The sequence below is a fragment of the Coregonus clupeaformis genome, chromosome 7 (assembly GCF_020615455.1).
Source record: "Coregonus clupeaformis isolate EN_2021a chromosome 7, ASM2061545v1, whole genome shotgun sequence".
Taxonomy (NCBI): domain Eukaryota; kingdom Metazoa; phylum Chordata; class Actinopteri; order Salmoniformes; family Salmonidae; genus Coregonus; species Coregonus clupeaformis.
This window is the reverse complement of record NC_059198.1, coordinates 34,677,466-34,697,831: the sequence shown is the minus strand read 5'-3', so window position 1 is coordinate 34,697,831 and position 20,366 is coordinate 34,677,466. Positions and strand designations below refer to the sequence as shown.

The 20,366-nt window shown below is 42.3% G+C and overlaps 2 long non-coding RNA genes across 3 annotated transcripts; both read right to left on the bottom strand.

Moving 5' to 3' along the window:
- Window positions 1-8,965: 8,965 nt before the first annotated feature.
- LOC123491230 lies at window positions 8,966-13,440 on the bottom strand. Of its 2 annotated transcripts, XR_006661182.1 has the most exons (9): window positions 13,039-13,440; window positions 12,777-12,947; window positions 12,079-12,240; window positions 11,661-11,797; window positions 11,439-11,547; window positions 11,061-11,150; window positions 10,172-10,296; window positions 9,355-9,597; window positions 8,966-9,261 (listed from the first exon to the last, which is right to left on the bottom strand). It is a non-coding gene; the product is annotated as an uncharacterized LOC123491230 (long non-coding RNA). The 2 variants fall into 2 exon arrangements; XR_006661181.1 differs by having other exon boundaries at window positions 12,079-12,947.
- A 5,986-nt stretch (window positions 13,441-19,426) lies between these two features.
- Window positions 19,427-19,946, bottom strand: LOC123491231. Its single transcript, XR_006661183.1, has 3 exons — window positions 19,833-19,946; window positions 19,565-19,722; window positions 19,427-19,458 (listed from the first exon to the last, which is right to left on the bottom strand). It is a non-coding gene; the product is annotated as an uncharacterized LOC123491231 (long non-coding RNA).
- Window positions 19,947-20,366: the final 420 nt, after the last annotated feature.

Here is a 20,366-nt window from a genome sequence, read left to right as displayed (position 1 = left end):
ATATTTTAAAATTGCATTGTTGGTTAAGGGCTTGTAAGTAAGCATTTCACTGTAATGTCTACACCTGTTGTATTCGGCGCATTTGGCAAATACAATTTGATTTGATTTGATTTTTTATCAACCAGTTAGTTAGGTGCGCTAGATAAGGGTTTGAAGAAAAACCTACACTCCCATTCAAACCCAGAATCCTATACTGCATTTCTCAAGATTTCCAACACGATTCAACGAGACAAGATTTGGAAGGATGGCCACATGAGGCTAGTGTTGAACATATCAGCTAACCACATATTGGTGGTGTTCATTCCTGATTACGTTGAAGACGTTGCATTGCATCAACCAATGGTTGTGCGCCACGTCATCGACTGTTGGGCATTACATTGCATTACATTACATTGCTGATGTTCTAAAAGAGCTGCAAAATCTGGACCCCTACAAATCATCTGGGCTAGACAATCTGGACCCTTTCTTTCTAAAACTAGCCGCAGAAATTGTCGCAACCCCTATTACTAGCCTGTTCAACCTCTCTTTCGTAAGTCTGAGATCCCCAGAGATTGGGAAAGCTGCCGCGGTCATCCCCCTCTTCAAAGGGGTGACACTCTAGATCCAAACTGTTACAGACCCATATCCATCCTGCCCTGCCTTTCAAAAGTTTTTGAAAGCCAAGTCAACAAACAGATCACCGACCATTTCGAATCCCACCGTACCTTCTCCGCTATGCAATCCGGTTTCCGAGCTGGTCATGGGTGCACTTCAGCCACGCTCAAGGTCCTAAACGATATTATAACCGCGATCGATAATAGACAGTACTGTGCAGCCGTTTTCATTGACCTGGCCAAGGCTTTCGACTCTGTCAACCACCGCATTCTTATTGGCAGACTAAATAGCCTTGGTTTCTCAAATGACTGCCTCGCCTGGTTCACCAACTACTTCTCAGATAGAGTTCAATGTGTCAAATCGGAGGGCCTGTTGTCTGGACCTATGGCAGTCTCTATGGGGGTGCCACAGGGTTCAATTCTTGGGCCGACTCTTTTCTCTGTGTATATCAATGACGTCGCTCTTGCTGCTGGTGACTCTCAGATCCACCTCTACGCATGACGACACCATTTTGTATACATCTGGCCCTTCATTGGACACTGTGTTAACAAACCTCCAAACGAGCTTCAATTCCATACAACACTCCTTCAGTAGCCTCCAACTGCTCTTAAACACTAGTAAAACTAAATGCATGCTCTTCAACCGAACGCTGCTTGCACCCCGCCCACCCGACTAGAATCACTACTCTCGACGGGTCTGACCTAGAGTATGTGGACAACTACAAATATCTAGGTGTCTGGTTAGACTGTAAACTCTCCTTCCAGACTCACATTAAGAATCTCCAATCCAAAGTTAAATCTAGAATCGGTTTCCTATTTCGCAACAAAGCCTCCCTTCACTCATGCTGCCAAACATGCCCTCGTAAACGGACTATCCTACCGATCCTTGACTTCGGCGATGTCATTTACAAAATAGCCTCCAACACTCTACTCAGCAAATTGGATGTAGTCTCATCACAGTGCCATCCGTTTTGTCTCCAAAGCCCCATATAATACCCACCACTGTGACCTGTACGCTCTTGTTGGCTGGTCCTCACTACATATTCGTCGCCAAACCCACTGGCTCCAGGCCATCTATAAATCACTGCTAGGCAAATCCCCGCCTTATCTTAGCTCATTGGTCACCATAGCAACACCCACCCGTAGTCTGCGCTCCAGCGGGATATATCTCACTGGTCATCCCCAAAGCCAACACCTCCTTTGGCCGCAATTCCTTCCAGTTCTCTGCTGCCAATGACTGGAACAAATTGCAAAAATCTCTGAAGCTGGAGACACTTATCTCCCTCACTAACTTTAAGCATCAGTTGTCAGAGCACCTTACCGATCACTGCACCTGTACACAGCCCATCTGAAATTAGCCCGCCCCAACTACCTTATCCCTATATTGTTATTTATTTTGCTCATTTGTACCCCAGTATCTCTATTTGCACATCATCTCTTGCACATCTATCATTCCAGTGTTAATACTAATTGTAATTATTTTTGCACTATAGCCTATTTTATTGCCTTACCTCCATAACTTGCTAAATTTGCACACACTGTATATATATGTATTTCTGTTGTATTTTTTGACTTTGTTTTGTTTTACCCCATATGTAACTCTGTGTTGTTGTTTTTATCGCACTGCTTTGCTTTATCTTGGCCAGGTCGCAGTTGTAAATGAGAACTTGTTCTCAACTGGTTTACCTGGTTAAATAAAGGTGAAATAAAATAAAATAAAAAATATCATATGATGTGGTTGTTAATGTTAAACACCTATCCAAGCTTTGCAAGATCTGGCAGCTGTCTGCAATGTAGTCAAGCAGGAATGCGACCCATATGATATAGCGGTATAGCAATCTAATGCCCGACTGCGCAGTCGATGACGTGGCATGCAAATGACGTGCTATGCAACTATTGGTTGATGCAATGCATTATCTGCAATTTGGTCAGGGCCTGGAACATCACCCTCAACTAGCTGAATCAGGTATGTTAGGTTCGGGTTGGACTGAATACCCACAGGAGGGTAGATCTCCAGGAAGAGGGTTAGGTAGCTCTGTTGTAACCTATGTAAGTACTAGGTCGTATTTATTGGTGCGGACCGTAGCAAAACTCCCTTGCAATGAAAAACTAAAACAAGCGCATTGGTCGTTGACCAATGGCTGACCCAGATTGTACTTTACGAATTCAGAAAGACTGCCACTGCTCACAGGAAAGATCAAAGGGAATGATGTGACGGACTGGTCTTGGTCTCCCATCTCGCGTAGTGTCTTTAGATTGTTCTGTTACACTGGTCGCAGCAAGACTCTTTATTGCCACACAATCAGAGTTGGTGGTCATTGCTTTTGGTACAGCATGATAGGCAAAAACTCTCACATGGTTTTAGTTTGAACGTATTAGTAGACAAGTAGAACATGTTAAGGCATAGTGTGAATTGCATTGACTCTTGAATTGCAAGAGACAAAACAATATAGAACAGCCAGGAAAATAACCTCTCCCTCAACGTCAACAAAACGAAAGAGCTGATTGTGGACTTCAGGAGACCGCAGAGGGAGCACGCCCCCGTCCACATTGACGGGACCGCAGTGGAGAAGGTGAAACGCTTCAGTTTCCTCAGCGTACACATCACTGACAATCTGAAATGGTCCACCCACACAGACAATGTGGTGAAGAAGGCACAACAGCGCCTCTTCAACCTCAGGAGGCTGAAGAAATTTGGCTTGGCCCCTAAGACCCTCACAAACTTTTACAGATGCACCATTGAGAGCATCATGTCAGGCTGTATCACCGCCTGGTACGGCAACTGCACCGCCCGCAACCGCAGGGCTCTCCAGAAGGTGGTGCGGTCTGCCCAACGCATCACCGGGGGCACACTGCCTGCCCTCCAGGACACCTACAGCACCCAATGTCACAGGAAGGCCAAAAAGATAATCAAGGACATCAACCACCCGAGCCACGGCCTGTTTACCCCACTATCATCCAGAGAAGGCGAGGTCAGTACAGGTGCATCAAAGCTGGGACCGAGAGTCTGAAAAAGGCCATCAGACTGTTAAATAGCCATCACTAGCCGGCCTCCACACAGTACCCTACCCTGAACTTAGTCACTGTCACTAGCCGGCTACCACCCGTTTACTCAACCCTGCACCTTAGAGGCTGCTGCCCTATGTACATAGACATGGAATCACTGGTCACTTTAATAATGGAACACTGGTCACTTTAATAATGTTTAAATACTGTTTTACTCATGTCATATGTATATACTGTATTCTACTGTATTCTAGTCAATGCCACTCCAACATTGCGCGTCCTAATATTTATATATTTCTTAATTCCATTCTTTTACTTTTAGATTTGTGTGTATTGTTGTGAATTGTTAGATACTACTGCACTGTTGGAGCTAGGAACACAAGCATTTTGCTAAACCCGCAATAACATCTGCTAAATATGTGTATGCGACCAATAAAATTGTATTTGATTTGAATATATCATAGAATCATGTAGACGTTAAATGTATCTCTACCAGTATAGAGTCTGATAGCAGAATGTAGGAAATAGTTGGAATGGCTTTGTCCTAGCAGGTGGAACTGAGAAGACGTGAACTGTCAGTGCTCTCTGAGTGGAGGGAGGTCGTGAAAAGGGTGCGATGGATCTCTCATGTCTTTGAGGGGTAAAATTGTGGCTTCCTATCTACATTCCGTTAAAGTCACCAACCATGGCCAAAAACGTGAGGGTAGAGCTGGGGAGCAGGGGAGCAAAATATAGCCATCTGCATTGTACTCACTCAAGCTCCTTCTCTAGCTCTTTGGTGCAACTGACAAGCTGAACATCAGCATACTCCAGCACAACATACTTGAATACATGAGCCCTTGTAATATTGTTTTAATATTGTTATAATCCATATACTGTATATCAGCACCATGTCACCAGGTCAAATTCCTGGTACATGTAAATATTCTTGGTGAATAAAGTTTGTTCTGATTTTACAGCCCGTTGTTACAAAGTTAGTTACAAACAGAAGCAAAATCACCATGTCAATAGCAACACAACACAGTAACATAACAACAGTGCACCGCATCAGCCAACATATCATGGAAACAATCTCACTAGTAAGTCCTAGCAGTAATCAGTGGAGTAGGTTTTTAGTGTGTTAATGGCTAAGGGCACAAAGCTTATACTGAAACATGCCTTATTGCATCATAACAGTTTCAATTCCAGCGCTTTACTTTACTTCAACATCCAAAGTGTTAGCCGTCTATGGCTGGATGTGAATAATGTGAAGTCAGTATCATCTGCCATGGGGCTTGCCTTGCGTGTAATCTTGTATTATGCCTTAGTGATTTCTTAGCTGATTATGGGCCACTTCTCATATGAAGTCTGATATGTATACTGATCCATATATAACACTGGATTCGGATATGTCTTAACAAGTGTCATTCTGTTCTTAGGACAAAGAAGATCGTCAATTTTTCCTAATCAAAGAGAGGTTTTGAAAGCCTTATTTGACCAGGGAATGACCAGGAGAGGCTGAGGCAGTCACCAGAGCTGGACTGTCGGAGAGTGTGGTGGAGGTGAGGGTCATCAATGTTCTGTTTTGTATTCTGTGAACATCAGAAAGGGTTTTGTCTTTTTGTAATATCTCCCTGGGTTCTGGGCAAAACATTTGGCTTAGGACTACTTAGGAAACTTCCAATGGCCTTACTGATGATTTACCTTTTATATAAGACATTAATTGAAAGCATCTTAACCTTCTGCTTCCTTGGGTGGTATGGTTCGGCAGTGTCAAGTCTCAAAGCATCCCATCACTCTACAAATCAAGAACCATCCATAAATCCAGAACATTTTACTAAGACACACCCACTATATGACCAATACCAACAGCTGCTGTCAGGTCGAAGGTTCAAAACCCCACTCTGTAGAACAAACAGTCATTCATATCAACCAGCATCAGGTTCCTAAATCCAGGAAGACTAAACCGTACCTCACCACCTACAGTATACCTCTATCTATTTGTCTGTCTGACCTTGTCTTGTGAAGTATGTTCTGTGATATTTATGTTGTATTTAAGTGAAGTGTTGAATGTTCTGTGATGTGTTACATGTGTGCCATTATTCCCAAACAAATGCCGCTATGGAACCATTAAGTATTCATTCATCCATTGTTGTCGGGCTATTGGATTCCCTCACCTGGTCCCAATGCACTCCCTACCCCTTCCCCTTGGCTAGCTGTCAAAGGGTTATGACATCAAATTCTGAAAATATAACATGCAAATCCTGGATCCTATCCTCTGCTGTTGTGATAATAATGTTGATTCTTATGTTATTTTAACTTTTTCCAGTAGCTATTTGTGTTTTGCCTCTAGTTTCATATTGCCTGGTAAAACCCAGATTCAAAACACCCCCCACTGCCCCTCTGGTTGTGACACAATACAGATAATTCATGGTATGTAAGGGCTCCTTTTTCAATCATCTGCAAGATAAAACACTGAGTTGGTAGAGCAATATTTTTGTGTCTACTCTTTTAATAAACTATTATGTGCAATTACTCTGATTTGAAAATATGATGCTGTAGTCTTCACTATTGTGTTGTCTTCCTATTGTTTCCTCTGGAATTGGTTAGGGAATGAAAGAAGAAAACTGTCCCAGAGTCAAACTGTCCCTAAAAAAAAACTAAGCTCTACAAACGGAATGTGTCAGCTTACAACCTGTTTATGAGGGACCACCTTAAAGCAAAAGGTTTGTGCAGGTTTGGCTTTAATTACCTGTTTTTAATTACAAGAGCAAGGCGGGCATTCAAGTATTGTGGACTGTATGCATTTTTCAATCGGTGTGTCTTTGATGTAGGTTAATTATTATTATTTTTAGATGAATGATCAGAGGGGTTTCTCTTCAGAACTTAATGGGTCTAACAACAAATTCTAAAGTCTACTGACTCCATCTGACACATATTTCTACTTTGTTTCAACAAGTAGAAATATGTCATGTTTTCTGTTGTATGTCATGAGTTATGGCAGGTACACAGGGCAAAAGGCAGGCATTATCATCTGCCACAAAAGCCCATTACAGTGAGGAGGCAGACAAGCTACAGGCAGGAGGTCAGGAGTTGAAGGGGAACCTGAAGGCCTTAAAAGTCAAAGATTATTTAAGACGGCTGAAATCAATGGTGGGAATATATACTGTAAGGTCATAATAGTAAATCATGACATTTTAAACTTTTACTTAAAAAAAGTAATGTTTTTGGATTTGATAGTTGGATTTAGATTTGAGATACAGATTTAAGATCCAGAGAACAGGCATTTTTCTTACGAAAGGATTTCAGTCTTTTTGACAACTATTTTCTTTATAAGCATTTTTAGGTATTGTCTTTTTTTATATTTCATTTCATTTATTATTTATCTTGTCTATTTCAACATAATTTTTTGTTAGGTTATCGAGTTGGAAGGTATGGGGGTCGACACAGCATTCCTTGTCCACAACCCCGAGGACCTCATACCAGTCAGCACAGCCTCATCTGGGAGGGGAAAGGAATTTGTTGAGGGCCAGTATCTGATCGGCAAGTTTTCTGTACACTTTTCTGGTACACATATTAAAAAAATAACTTTGGTAACACTTTAACCTCAAGCATACAGATGTAGGATATTAATTTGATCACCTTGTTGCAGGACATTTTTAACTTAGTGTATTTGAGGTTTGAAAAGGCTTCTGAAGTTTGTAATTTCCACTTAGTCATTTCAGACTTGATTGCGATAAATGTATCAACCCCTGACAAAATATCAATTTATTATAATCCACATATCACATTTCCTGTTACTGCAGGATTATTTTCCTGCTGTAGAAAACTGACTCAAATTAAGACCTACATCTGTACATCTATAATGCCTTTAAACACACTCATACAGCACTGTGTCTCTTTTATTGTGACATCATAGCAAACCTGCAGCTTCACAGTCAAAGGGGTTTGACAAGGCTAGGGTGCAAGGAGTACAAGCCTTATTCAACCAGAAGTATAGTATGTACTATTTTATTTGAAATAACTATTAAAATGTACTGTATATCTGTGATTCAACAATTAAATAACAGTCCTGCTCCACTTTTAAGCAAGCTTAAAAAATAGAATCACAGAAATTCACAGGCAGAGTTCTGGATACCATTCCTGACATAAACATATGTGGTAGCTGTGCCTTGTTGGTTTACATTGTTGAAGTTCAATTAAGCAGATTTCTGGATTTCTGGATCACTGGTAGAAGCTTGGAATAAGGTGTACACTTGATATTCCTTCACTAAAGCCTTATTTCTGTTTCTGTTTAGATTAAGCTCTTTTTAGATGTTCTAAAAAAAGGGGGGGGGGGGTGCAACTCAATATTAGGAAGCTGTTCCTAATGTTCTGAATACTCAGTGTATAGTTTGTCCCTATGGAACTCACACGCACACACAGACAGACAGACATTCATTCCTCAACCACTTTCATCTTCTGAATCACTGTCCTCCAATTCACTGTCCTCCTCTACATCTGTACTGACCGAGCCATCACCAGCCAACATTGAAAATGCTTGCTGGAGCTTTAATATGTTCTGCATTTTATTTCAGAGCAGCACAGAGGCACCCAGGTGAAAGCGCGTTGGCTCAGCCTCACACTGACCAAGAGAAGCAAGGGCCTCTTCAAAAAGCCCCAGCTCTTGCTGGGAATGAAATGTATGCACTCACTAACTGTAAGTCGCTCTGGATAACAGCGTCTGCTAAATGACTCAAATGTAAATGTAAAATGAATGCAAAAGGCCATTTTGTAGGTCTGCTTGTATAAAGTGCCTGTCCTCCGCTGCCCTAAGGCACATGTTTTGCAGTGTTTGAAATTGCGTAATTCAAATCTGGTATTGGAATAAGAGAAAACATAATCAAGAGATATTCAATCCAAGCTAAATTTATTATATGCAAAATGTATGTATGATAAGTATGATGGTTCGTATACGGGCTCACTGAAATACCACGCAGGGCAGACAGAGAACTAATCCATTGTTACAGGTTCTTCCTCAAATACTCTGACAGAGAGAGAGTTCCCACCTCTCTGCTGGCCAATCAGAGTAGAGACTGAGCGTGGTTTAGACTTACTCAGCAAATCCGTTGGCGCACGGGCTGGTCCCAACCCCTTGGCGCTCCACCGTTCCCAGGCATAAGTTGCTATCATAATAACCTGTGGAGTTAGCACCCAAAAGACACCATTCCACTGTACTACGTTCAAGGACGGTTCACAGACAACAAAGAGGCAGTGTTCGTATCTGTGAGAAATACAAGTCTTATCTATAAGAAATACAAGTTTTATCTCATCCTAGCCCCTAACGTTCCTCACATGAATCACAGCCTGTTATGTGAAACAATTGATATCAGTATAGTACAAACCTATGCTTATCATTAATGCATTCCTTCTAAGCTATTCAACACATACAGATCAAATTATGAGAAAACAAATCCCAACAGCAGCATCACTGCACGCTGCTTTGCCCGGAGCAGACTGTCCCCCAAGCTGTCTGACACCTGGGACCAGACTGGATGGTCTTGCTGGAGAACATCCACATACTCCAGTCTTGGCGGGAATTGAGGTGACTTGTTCCTTCCATTATAGGCGTTGATATGCTGTTTTATTCTCTCCGATGTCCGCATGATTTTTCTGTAGAGATGCACAGCAATGGTTTGTCCATCTGAAAAACAATTTTAAGAAATGGTAATGAAAATCTTGAAGTTTGATAGAAATCTTTCATATAGTTTAAAGCACCTGGGTGAATGAGACTTACATAACAACAGCAGTGATATGCAAGGGTGTGATGCAGTGTTCAACAACACTGAATTGGCTGCAGTATCTGCATACTTTCTGACCAGGCCACAATAGAAAGAGCGCTCCAAGACAAGCCTATGGATTGTGGCCAGCAGACAGTGAGTCTTCTTAGTCTGCAGACTTTCCAAAATTGCTGCAGTGTTGAAGAGACCAGCGTACAATCCGGTTTCTCTACTCCATGGCCTTCAACCTTTTCTCCAGGCTGAAACGTGAACATTTATGTTAAAAGGTTTAAAACCTATATTGACTAGCCCCAATACAGTGGGACAAATATGATGGAGACAACATCCTAAAGAAGCTATTTACTTTTCAAGTTGACTAGTCAACTGAGCGTTCCTATCATCAGTGATTGACGAGGACATAATGTCAGATCTAGAAAATATTCTACAACTATATAAGCGAAAATGTAACAGTATGAAAGCATCTCAACATAAAACTAATCAGTTAGGAAGGCAAAACCCATTTGAGTGTAGAGTGGATTATGCAGCGTGAAGTGTTGGCACACAGGTCAGAAGACTTCATGTAGAATAGATTAAGCAGGGGAGGGGTGAACTCATGTTTCTGGGATATGTAGTGAAAAGGGGCAGGTGACAGCAGGATGTGGTGATAAGAGTATAAAGTAACAGGGAGTAGCTATGCAGATCCAAGAGATTGTGGGACCAGGACACAGTAGGGTATAGGAACGTGGCAGTCATGACTGGTAGGGCTAAGCCAGACAGAAAGGGGTGTTTAGAGATGGGATAAAACCTTTGGTCAGATATGTAGCAACTACTTACGCGACTCGATGTTGCTCTGCGAGAGTTTCCACGTATCTCTCCTGCCAGGTAAGGAACAACGTCCTCGTCTGTGAGGGTCTCCTTTATCTGACGGGTCCAAACTTCCACGTCCAACTGTGTGCTGCCTACAACATAATCAAGGGCCTAATTAAATCTATTGCAGAACAAAATAAACCACACTGGCAGTTGTGCGGAGTTCTACATGTGCAATGCTCACAAGTTAGTGAAAAATATCTTATTAGGAATTTTACTACAATATCAAATTGTCAGTGAAACCACAGCAAGGAATTCATCATCAAATCAATCAAATGTATCTTATAAAGCCCTTTTTACCTCAGCAGTTGTAAAACAGCATCACAAAGTGCTTTACAGATACCCTGCCTAAAATTCCAAAGAGCAAGCAACGCAGAGGCAGAAGCACAATACAAGCGGTTCATGGTGTGCATGCTTGTCAGACTGATCGATTATCAGAATACACAAAAAAACGTTCAAACGTTCATAGATGACCTGCAGGGTCAGGTAAAGACCATAATGGCTATAGAGGGTGAAAACATTTCAAGACTCTAGGGTCAGATGGCTTTCAGGTTTAAGTAAGTCAAGGTTGATGGGTGGGCTGTGTTGTGGGGGCTAGTACCTTTCTGTTCACCTTCCCACCCAAGGGCCAGACTACACTCAATCATAGGACTGACAGAAGAGAGAAGTATTCAGTCTAGACTTGAAGTTGAGACTAAGTCTGATTCTCGGCAAACCATTCCATAAAGAGGAGCTCTGTAGGAGAAAGCCTTGACTCCAGCTACTGAAGCCCTGCTTCCAATTCATCTGATTGAATTAGCAGAAAATGATCATTACATATTAACAAAAATTATGAGCAAAACACATGGAATCTAACCTGGAATGCTGTTTAGCAGCACCATCAACTCCTCCTTTGCCTCGGTTTCCTCCTTCAGGACCTTCTGCCGACGGAGTTGTATTGCTGGTGCTATAACATATGAAGGTGAACATACATTTCATAGATTGTTTAAAATACATCAGCGTTTTTTTTTGCAAAATGATATCAACACAATCCTGGACAATGGGTCGTCTCAATACTTAACTGATTTCCAGTTCTACATTTATACCTTGCTTCTCCCTGACCCTGGTAGCGTAGTAGAGGAGGGTATCGGTGAGGGTGTCAACATGATGAGATGGTGTCATCTCTTTTGTGATCTTCCCAAATTATTTTCTAATGTATTATAACAGCTAACATAGATTGATCTATCAATTTTACCTGTAAATGAGGCTTCAGCTGGCATGCAAAGTCATAGTGAAGAAACGTTGTGATGTTTGGTCCCTGCATTGCTTTCAGGTCCCCCAGCAGGAACACAGCATTTGCAAGCCTGAAATGACAGTTCAACATCAGTCATCGTAGCCAATGTTATATATAACTAAAATACATCAGCTACACATTTGAAGCATCCATCCATCCATCCACATGCATCCATCAACATACTTCTCTCCTCTCTTCAGGTTCAGGAACTTCAGCGGATGCTCGTGCCTGCACGCCATCCCAAACACACCAGTTATGTCCAGTTTCTGGGTTTTGTGTTTGGATCGCAGCGCATCCCTGGCTTGAAATCCCGGGTACCCCTGTAAAATGAAGTGAAAAAAGTCACATTCATTAAGCAGTTCATGTTTCATCCAATCTGTTCAACTTCAAAAAAATAAATATGGACAGAATAGTCCAATTGTAGAGTCGCATCACCAAGGATAAATGGCTTCTCCTGATTTCAATCAAACCTTTAAACTTCTCCAACATTAGCCCAGCTGTTGGTAATACACACAAACACACGTCACACAAGTCACACAGAAGAGGGCTAGTGAAACTAACTGATTGTGAGATACATCCCATTCTTCAAAATCCAGTATACCTCAGTTGGTGTGTCTGATGCTCCTCCTACAAAGCAGTCAACTTTGTCTTGATCACAAAAGAACCGCCCAGCATGTTTGGGACCCTCAATGCTGGTCCCAGACAATCTATTTCTGGGAAGCCCAAATAGGGCATCAGCTGCAATAATTTGATGACTGTTTTCCTTTAAAATAATAATGCAAATAATTAAATTAAATTATTAGGGATACAGGGAATGGACATTTGCAAGGGTATTACTTAAACCCTTGTGCTCTTTGGGAAACATAGGTCATTTACACTATAGTTTATTCGTGAATGTATCTGTAATCAGTACTATCCACTCAGCAGATGATTGGTCCACCTAGCTTTACCAGAGCCCTGTTATCCAGCATGTTGTGGATCCAGACAGGCCTTCATGGCAACCGTAGCGGCCTTGGTAGCAAAGCCACCCACAAAACTTTGCCCTGTCTGGCAATCCCATACTTGACCTGTTTCCGCCTCCCACGACTTGGACGAAGGGTTGGGTTTTTGAGAGGCTTGCAATGGTACTGCCGCATAACATTACTACTGTTTGGCAAGGCAATGATAGAATATATTTAAGAAAGACAACTGAGGTTGGATATATTTCCCCTTATAAATTATGAACAACACTGAATGCAAATAAGAATCCTAGCTTACTGAGACTTTATAGTTGTTCCTTAATTGTTATCATTGACATACCTGTGGACAGTTGTTCCTTAATTGTTATCATTGACATATCTGTGGACAGAGAGGACATTTTGTTCCGTCCGAGGTCAGTGGCGCCAACTTCCTGACAGTCTCTCGTTCAAACTGCCAGTGTTTGAACTCCTCAAATGACTCATTTGTGAGCTCCCGGTAGAGCTCAACTGTCTGGAGATAGAACAAAACAAAAAAACGAATCCTCATAGTAAAAAACACTTACATGTATGGTTTGATTTCTAATTTAAAATACAATAACTACCTTCCAGCATGCATTGGATTTATGGAAAGGTAATCCCCCTCAAAGACACCCCACACTCCAGCTGCAGGGCTGCAAACTGGTGCAGGAGGTCCACTGAAATTGCTGTTGTGGCAGATGGGGGGTGGCAGGCCAGAGTCTGTAGCGGATCAGGGTGACAGGTTCCAGCTCACAGCTGCAAAACTGTAGCCAGACGTCATTAGCTCTTCCTGAAATGAGGACATTGCGTTTCTTAGATTGCATTGCTAAACATTACATCCGATGTTGGTGAGATGCCTCCTAAGAACTTGACACCTTATTTTCATCATAACAACAGAGTGAACAGGGTTATGGTAAACTAGATCAAATGAAATCAAAGTCAAAGTTGTCTTTTGCGCAGGAATACAGCGTAGTGTGCACAATACAATGAAATAAATAGATACAGTGGGGAGAACAAGTATTTGATACACTGCCGATTTTGCAGGTTTTCCTACTTACAAAGCATGTAGAGGTCTGTAATTTTTATCATAGGTACACTTCAACTGTGAGAGATGGAATCTAAAACAAAAATCCAGAAAATCACATTGTATGATTTTTAAGTAATTAATTTGCATTTTATTGTATGACATAAGTATTTGATCACCTACCAACCAGTAAGAATTCCAGCTCTCACAGACCTGTTAGTTTTTCTTTAAGAAGCCCTCCTGTTCTCCACTCATTACCTGTATTAACTAGACCTGTTTGAACTCGTTACCTGTATAAAAGACACCTGTCCACACACTCAATCAAACAGACTCCAACCTCTCCACAATGGCCAAGACCAGAGAGCTGTGTAAGGACATCAGGTATATAATTATAGACCTGCACAAGGCTGGGATGGGCTACAGGACAATAGGCAAGCAGCTTGGTGAGAAGGCAACAACTGTTGGCGCAATTATTAGAAAATGGAAGAAGTTCAAGATGACCGGTCAATCATCCTTGGTCTGGGGCTCCATGCAAGATCTCACCTCGTGGGGCATCAATGATCATGAGGAAGGTGAGGGGACCACAGGGACCACAGTCTCAAAGAAAACCATTAGTAACACACTACGCCGTCATGGATTAAAATCCTGCAGCGCACGCAAGGTCCCCCTGCTCAAGCCAGCACATGTCCAGGCCCGTCTGAAGTTTGCCAATGACCATCTGGATGATCCAGAGGAGGAATGGGAGAAGGTCATGTGGTCTGATGAGACAAAAATAGAGCTTTTTGGTCTAAACTCCACTCGCCGTGTTTGGAGGAAGAAGAAGGATGAGTACAACCCCAAGAACACCATCCCAACCGTGAAGCATGGAGGTGGAAACATCATTCTTTGGGGATGCTTTTCTGCAAAGGGGACAGGACGACTGCACCGTATTGAGGGGGAGGATGGATGGGGCCATGTATCGCAAGATCTTGGCCAACAACCTCCTTCCCTCAGTACGAGCATTGAAGATGGGTCGTGGCTGGGTCTTCCAGCATGACAACGACCCGAAACACACAGCCAGGGCAACTAAGGAGTGGCTCCGTAAGAAGCATCTCAAGGTCCTGGAGTGGCCTAGCCAGTCTCCAGACCTGAACCCAATAGAAAATCTTTGGAGGGAGCTGATAGTCTGTATTGCCCAGCGACAGCCCCAAAACCTGAAGGATCTGGAGAAGGTCTGTATGGAGGAGTGGGCCAAAATCCCTGCTGCAGTGTGTGCAAACCTGGTCAAGACCTACAGGAAACGTATGATCTCTGTAATCAAAAAACCTTGGAGTGAGATTTTGTCCTGGGTCCGCCTGGGTCCTGCAGTCGGTGAAAAGCAATTGCACTGCCTGCGTCTCAGAACTGCGGCTGCCTTGATCTCATGAGGTTATCGTTGCCCACGTGTGCATGACGTCAGAGAAAGTCGTGATCAAGTCGGACACAAATCTAACCAGCATGCATTGGGCGGTGATCGCCCGTGATCGATTCTGCGCAGACCTGGCTCATCTCAAATGAGCCTCTTGTCTATGATCTGTCGGCATGGTTATACTGGGTTGTGGCCTACTTGGAGGCCTTGATGATATCGGAGGGGGGCTCCCATTTGAAGCAGGGTTCCAGATTGGTCATCTTTATGGTCATTATTGAGGACAGGGTGCCATCCAATGCTAGGCTGTTTCTTCTCTTGGTTCTGTTCAGTCCCACAACTGAAAACACCCTCTCAGCATCTGCGTTTGCATGGGGCAACACCAGGACAAGCTTGGCGACGGCAGCAAGCCTCTCGAATTCTTTGGCTCCTGTCACCTATGGAAAATGCACCAAAACACAATGGAAAAACATACCTTGATTTTTGATTGATTAATACTGTAAGTATACTGTAGGTTGATCCATTAACAAATTCAGATAAAAACATGCATAATTTGCAACATGCATGACACAATTTTAAGCAACAGATGTAGCCAAGCCACACCTGCCAAAAGCAGTGGCGGCTGGTGAAAAACTATTCTCGGTGGGGCTGTGCCATACTTTTTTCCTGTAACCATCGCGATATATTTTAACACAAACTGCAGGACAGCAGTGCTCAGTGAAACATTCAGTAATTATTTAATGCCAATATTAAAAAGTTGAGGCATTCTTACACAAAAAACATATTACACAAACCCAAGCCTTTCATTTGCATTTAAAGTGAACTTTTCACCATTGGTAGTAAACAGGCAACGCAACAGGCATGCTGTCAGAACAGAGTGGAAAGTGGACAATAACATGAAATTATTATAAAGTTTATAGGAAATCTTACACTGTATGAAAGGATGTATAATATAGAAATGGATATCAAGTGGATGAACTCAAACCTTTGACTGGAAGAATAGCATACAGTATTTTATGATCATACTAAATGTGACTAATTGTTAATGTGCTCCAGAACTGCAACAATTAATTGATACAAAACAACATATATACAGTAATATTAGCAAAGACACTATTAAGACTTTCTAGAGTACCATATATAACTGGATTTTTTTATGCTAAGGTCAACTATATACAAAGAAACATGCGCCAGAGCTGCTCTGTGTGTGTGTGTCTGTCATCTTATTTGTACAGGAATTTTGCCCGTCTGTCCCTTCTGAGTGGCAAACCTCTCAATGACCCTTTGATTAAAGTCAGGAATGTCCCTGACAAGTTTCTTCTCCATGGAGAGCATGTGCCAGAGCGTTCAGGCGATCCTGTGTCTATGCTGTTTCTCAGGAAGGTCTTGATCCTTTTCAGTGTAGAGAAGCACCTTTCTGACTCAGCAGTTGTCATGGGTGTGGTGATGAGGATCTTGAGGAGGCTGGCGAGTCTCTGTGAAAGTGCTCTGAAGGTTGTTCTCCATGAAGAACTGGTACAGGGGCACTGCACCACTACAAGCCTTGAACTCACTGTTCTCATAGATGAGGGACAGTTTGGTTTTGAGCTTGGCCTTGTTCAACATGGGGTACGCCTCCACGGTTGTTTCAAGCGCTGTATCGGGAACTTCACACTGTGTTGTGGGAACAACTCTCCATGCAATAGTGTTGCGCTGATGAGGTGCTGGGTGAAGGAGAACCTCTCTTTGGCATGACTCAGGATGGTATCACATACCTGTAAAAGATACATCATCAGCTTTAATTTGCAATTAAGCTATTTTGATGCAAGTGATCCTGACTGACAATGCCTATGTCCAACTCAAGTATATGATTACCAAGGTGCTGATTGTTCAGGGTTTTGGCTACATACTACCAGGCCTGAAAAAGTTCTAGGTGGGAAACACTGACAATTACATCACAACTTACCTCTATAGCCAACCTCTGTTGTTCTCCTGGTCCCAGCATCCTCCGTCGCTTGATGGGCTGTTGCTGACTTTCGTCCAGATCGCGCTGTCCCCACACAAAGAGGGAATTGAGGCCCTGGGTCCAAAAAATAAAGTTTAATTTGATAACTTGCAATCAGACTTCTTAACTCACTGTAATTCCCCCCTCAACACACAACCAGTGACTTATATATATATATAAGACAGACAGACAGACAGACAGACAGACAGACAGACAGTGTGTATATACACACAAACTATGTCTAGTAACTGCTTTTAACCTGTGATGTACATAATTAACTGATGTTATTACGTTTTAAAGCCTTTTTCTATTACATTTGTGAGAGGGATGCAACATAATTTTGTTCTGCTGTTCACTTAGCAATAAAGTTAATATTCAATAACAACTAGGCCTCTTCTAGAAATTGACCTGGTGGACACCTGAATAATTATTACAAACTGTGTAGTACTTTCCTGCATTATTATCAACGTCTGATTGTGTCTTCTCTTTCCTTTTAAAATACTAAAACAAATATAATTGTGACGGCTCTATGATAATCACTCACACAAGCACCAACTGGCAGTGGGTGGAAACGTCAGTCGTCTCGTCAGCTTGAATGGCGATAAAATCAGCACTCTTTACTTCCTCCAGGATGTAATCCTTAAGCATTGACAGCATACAGTCCAACAGCTCGTTCTGTATCGTCTTTGACGTGTCCCTTAAAAACGGTAGCTGTCTTCAGGTGCTCCTCCAGCACACTGTCGAGGGAGGCAACAAAATCCACTAAGCCGGAAAATGCCGGGGGTTGTCTGAGGAGTCAGTCTCCTCGTGCCCACGCAAGGCCAACTCAAAAGCCCCACAGAACTTCCACACAATCGATAATTTTGGATAGAATGTGCCTGTTTTTATCCACCTCCTCATTGTGTTTCCTCACCGCAATCCTGTGGCCGTCATCCAGCTGCGAGTAATGTTCACCCTTCCTAATACAGCTAGCTTTACAGAGTTGTCCATGTGTGCCTTTGAGTGTTCTCATGTTTCTTTACCTTCTCTGACAGGTGCTTCATATCCCTCACTCCGGTACCTGTCCATGCTGAATCTGACCCCGTCGTTTTAAAAAGCAAGCACGGAAAGCAAAATAAGCATTAGCATCAGTGCACCCAGCTAGCCAAGCCTTCCTGGTGTACCAGCTACGGGAGAAGCCGCATATACTGCTTCCCTTTCTCGCTAGCCTGCTGTCTGATTGAGAGGTCAGGTTGATCTGGGCCCAGCTCTTTCACCCGAACTTTCTCTGACAAAGTTCTCCTCTCAAACGGATCTTGAGGAGAGATTTCACCGAGTTAGGGTTGGGTCTTGGAGGAGTAACGTTTGCTTCGCCATTGTTGTCTAGTAAAAATGGCGTCACTGGACCCCGGTCCTTATTTTATCAGGGGGCGAGCTTGGGAGTGGTAAAATAATCGCCCTCCTTGATTCGATTTAAGATCGCTTATTGACTACATTTTATGTCATACATTCATATCTTAAATTAGCAATTGGCTTAACTGCTACGTAGACCCGCCTCCTCGGGGCACTTTCTGTATCGCCCAGAGCTGACGCAGGCGTTTGACAGGCAGAGGAAAGGTTGCGAATATGATTTTCTATCATATCTTACACATATTACTGTGTGCATTCCATATTTCAAACACACAAATATTGACATACTGATGTTTTTATTATTATTATTATTATTATTTTTATTTTTTTATTTTTTAAAATAATTTTATTTAAGGGGGCGGCGCCCTAGCGCCCTCTATCGGCCAGCCGCCACTGGCCAAAAGGAAAGACAAAAACGGAAGAAAAAAAATTCCTTATGCTTCCGGGTTGCCATTTCAGCCCAGAAGCTTTCCATTTCAGTTTCGTCCTGCAGGGATATCATTGGCATGGTCTGATAATTTAGAAACTCCTCACCCAGAAGGTCATGCTCCTCTGGCCCATGGTATGGGAGTAGATGGGGAAACCTATTTATGAAAGTAGAGTTACAAGTTGTTACGTTTTAGGTATATAGTCATCAACCAGCAGCAGTTCATACACATCTTTGAGGAGAAGCCACATAAGAATATCTCATGTGCAGTTTAGGAGTGAACACACCTCATCATAAAACACAGGGTATTTTAGCTAAGATGATAGACAATAATTAGAGAAAAAAAACTAACCTTTCAACAAAGTACAGGACATCTTCGATGTCACTTTCAGCCCTCTGCCGTACATCTACAAATTGTGCGTGCTTGATCAGTGGCTCTTCCAGTGGCAGCTTCTTAAGTGCATAGTCCACAGCACTTGTCAGGAAACACAACACAGCTTCATGGAATGAATCCACCTGCTGTGGTGTGATGTCACCCTCGTATAGTAATCTGTTAAGTTTAGCCCTGGTTGTGAACCCAATGTTCAACTTTCTTCCTGTCACAGATACAGCATATCGGTATAAGGTACAAGGCTAAATATCACATATCACAGTGTTTGATCATAATAATAGTAAAATACTAACCTGGTAAATGGTTTGCCTTTTCTTTAAAGGCAATTTCACAAGGCTCCTCATGGCACTGCAGAGCTGCTGGAACCATAAACTTGGAACATAGCTTGCGTACGAATTTCACCATCTATAACAGACATTTACAAAAATAGTAGGTGAAACCTGTTTTAGAGGATCCCTGCAGATATCAGCAAGAAACACAGAATGGAAAAAACTGTAAAATTCAATCCCACCTCATCATGTAACAAAAATATTGATGACTGCTCTCTCTGAAGCAGCATGTTGAAAGAAGTGAAAGTTGGTACGGTGGCTTGGAAGAACAGCAGGTACACTTCTGTCATGGTGTCAGTGAATGTCTGCACAAGTCTCTTGAACCTGGCCTGATTTTCATCTTGAATCAATCAATAAATAACACAAAACAAGAGGTTGTCATTAATACAAGTATGTGACTAACAATCCATGTAGTTGCTGCATAATGAAATTGAAAATTGATGACCATACTAGCAGATTTGTAGTAGCTGGCCAGAGGTTCATACAGCCTCAGGATCCTGGTCACACAACGTTCAAGGCTTAGCCAACGGACCGAGATAAGCAGGAGGACCTCCATGTACTCCGCTTCATGGAGCTCATAAAACTCTGTTTTAGACATTAAATCCATATCATATATTTTCTACAGCTCAGCATTTCAGTATTACACTTAATAGTATCAAACATGCATACCTGTCAGGTATCCTTTTCGATTTGTGCTACCCTTGAACCAGTAACCGATGTCCACTACCATATCCTCCAAATCAAAACCGGACACCTGCAATGCATAAATCAATCATAACACATTCAGTCAATGCACGTAATTAGGATACAAATAAAAAGTTACATGTAAAGATAAATCAGGCCTTAACTCACTTTAAAAAATCCCACTCCTGCAGCTTTGGCGGTGTTATGTGCCACATGACAAGGACAACCATGAATATAGGTGTTGAGATGCTTCTGGAGCACCCTAGAGGCAATGGAATTACGTGGTCTAATGTTCACAGC